This window comes from Theobroma umbraticum, unplaced genomic scaffold, assembly GCF_002168275.2.
Source record: "Theobroma umbraticum cultivar Fairchild unplaced genomic scaffold, ASM216827v3 scaffold_39.0, whole genome shotgun sequence".
In the NCBI taxonomy this organism is placed as follows: Eukaryota; Viridiplantae; Streptophyta; class Magnoliopsida; order Malvales; family Malvaceae; genus Theobroma; species Theobroma umbraticum.
In genome coordinates this window covers 223,234-226,499 of record NW_018397281.1, presented here as the reverse complement: position 1 = coordinate 226,499, position 3,266 = coordinate 223,234, and positions in this window count along the sequence as shown.

Below are 3,266 nucleotides of genomic sequence, written 5' to 3'. Positions count from 1 at the left end.
TGGTTTTTCTTCTATATTAATGTCTAGGGTTATCATTTTTGGGTAATAAAGTTTCTGAGGTTCTTTCCAAACCTTTTTATTAATTTGTTGGCTTTCTAAGCTTTCTTTGGATGAATCTGTGTCTTCATCTATTGTATTAGCCATTGAATTTGGATGTTGTCTTTGAGGTGTATCTGCTACTATTCTTGAGTATTGGCTTTCTAGAGCTCCAAGTCTATTTCCTATTTCATTTAAAAACTAATTTTCTTCAGTTTGTTGGTATCTGTTAGGTATTTTAAAGGGTATAAATGCAGGTTTTACCTATTCTGTATCTTGAGAAATTTGTATATTTTGAGTTTGAGTTGGATGTTGTAATTTTGTTTCGATTGCATCTAATTGTTTAGCTATGGTATGTAGATTTAAATTTGTGAAGTTATTTTGTTCTATTATCATTTTAATATCTTTTGAGGTGACAGGTTCTCCTAAATCTGGCGATCACATTCTTAAAAGAGTAGCTCTTATACCTATGTTTTTGTGTGAATATTGTAATTCTGTTAAAGGAGGATGATAAGTTTCTATCTCTCCTTTGTTTGTTTGCCATTTATTTGTGTTTTTTAAAGCATTTATTTGTGGTTCTCCATATTCTTCAAACCATTCAAAAAATTCTATTAATATTTTATGTTTTCCCATGAAATTATAATAATTTTGTAGAATTTTGTCCTTTTGTTGGTCATAAATTTTGAAGTAAATTTTTCTTTTTTGTTTATTTTTGTCTGAGTATAAATGTTTTGTACACCAAATTTTATCTATTTCAAAATCTTTTTCTAAAACAAATATTTCTGATTCATTTTTTTTATTTTGTGGTAAATTTGGATTGTCTTGGAAGGAAAAGTTGGAGACATATTTGGAGAATTTGATGGTGTGTTTTCCTGTCTGTTATAAACAGGTTGTGGTATGTTAGAAGAGTTGTTAATTATTTGTCAATTTGTTCTTATTATGGGTACTAAGGATACAGAAGCTCTAACTGTTCTAAAGTCTGTTCTTATAGTTGATGGGGATTCGATGTTAAAAGTATCAAAAGATCTCCTAGACGGGACTCTTGGTGGTCTGTTAAAGACAAGTTCTACCGATCCATCTCTAAATTCAGCCTCATGATTTATTTCAGTATTTTGGATAGGAATAAGATTAGTTGCTCCATCAATTTTCTATCTGTTTAGAAGTTGAACTTCATGCCATTGTATTGTCCTAGGTATAACAATATGAGACCTTGTGATATATGTTTGAATTAATAATATTTCTCCTTTTGGGCTATGAATCAAAGCTTTTGTGTTTATTACAAAATACATTACTTTGTAGTATAATCTGTAAACTACCGTTAAAGGTTCAGATCTAGGCATCATTTTATAATTATGTGTTTGAATTTGAAGAGTTAATGAATTTAAAATGTTTCTATCTTTTAAGGAAACCATGAAATTTGGAAAACAATTGAAGTGTACCGATCTTCTACACAGACTTGTTTCTATTGTTCCTAACAATGAATTATTAAATTGACGATGTTTTTTATCTCTTAATACAATTAATATTGAGGTGTCTAATTCTTTTTTTGTAAGAGGTTTTGCTATTACTTGGATTAACCCAAAATGAATATAATTATAATTTTGAGATTTTAATTTGTTAATAGTTTCTTGATCCAATAATTGGATATTTTCATATTAGTTTTGAATTGGTATTCCTTTTTCTTTTGTTTTGATTAAGTATCCACAGAAGGAATTTAAATATAATGAGTGGAATGTTGAAGTTTTATAAATTTAACTTTGTGAAATTTTAGGTATTTTTCAATTGTCTATTTCTTGGATTATATTTTCATAATGTATGTTTTCCTCGTTAACCACTAGGTGTTGACTAGAACTAGAACAAGAACAATAAGCATTCCTCAAGAATGGAAGCATCTTAATTTGACAGACTTTCTTTTCCTACATAGCGGGGTTTCTAATGTTTTGTAAAGGTTGTGAAAGTTTTACTTACAGAGAGAAATATGTCCTAACAATGCCTAACCCTTAGCTACAAATGGACTATTTTCTCAAAGACTTGGTAAATTCAACACAGTGTTTTCAAAACAAATAAAACCAGAACTCAAAAAAGAAAGATGAATTCAAAATGCTTTTGATTCAAAAGTAATACCTTTGTTCCGGTGTCTTGGCTTTGATACCAAACTGCCGCAGAGGACCGATACACTTAAATTAATTCCAACAAAATACTATGACAGAATCTTAGAAGGTTTAAAAATCGCAAATGGAGGAAAGCTGAAGTTAACTTATAAACTATCAAACGCAAAAATAGTCAATCAAAGAATTAAATTCTTAACACCATTTATACTGGTCAAAGATATAACCCAAGATATAATCTTAAGAACACCATTTATTTCCATGCTAAAACCATACAAAGTGACACATGGAGCAATAACTACAAAAACGGTTAATAGAACAATGAAATAAGTGCTTTCGCGTTGCATAGAAAACAAAAGAGATCAAGAAATCAACTATTAAAAATAGAAACTCTCAATCCATTCAGGACAAGTAAATTCTTTAACAACCTTCAGACAGAAACAATTTAATTACTTAAAAAAAATCTCTTTTGAAAAACTTACTCAACAATTACAACTTAAAGAAAACATCCAAAAAATTAAAAATATTAAAACAAAAATTGAACAAATAATCTGTTCTAAAATACCAAATGTTTTTAGGAAAGAAAAAAGCATCAAGTAACTTTACCATATACAAAAAATTTTAATGAAAATCAAATTCCTACATAAGCCAAAGCAATTCAAATTAATCAAGAAATAGAAAATTATTGCAGAAGAGAAATCCATGATAACCCTTAGCTACAAACGGACTATTTTCTCAAAGACTAGGCAAAATCAACACTGTTTTCAAAACAAATAAAACCAGAACTCAAAAAAGAAAGATGAAATCAAAATGCTTTTGATTCAAAAGTAATACCTTTGTTTCGATGTTTTGGCTTTGATACCAAACTGTCGCAGAGGACCGATACACTTAAATTAATTCCAACAAAATACTATGACAAAATCTCACAAGGTTTAAAAATCACAAATGGAGGAAAGCTGAAGTTAACTTATAAACTGTCAAATGCAGAAATAGTCAATCAAGGAATCAAATTCTTAACACCATTCCTAGTGGTCAGATATAATCTTAGGAACACCATTTATTTCAATACTAAAACCATACAAAGTGACACATGGAGCAATAACTACAAAAATATTAAAAACA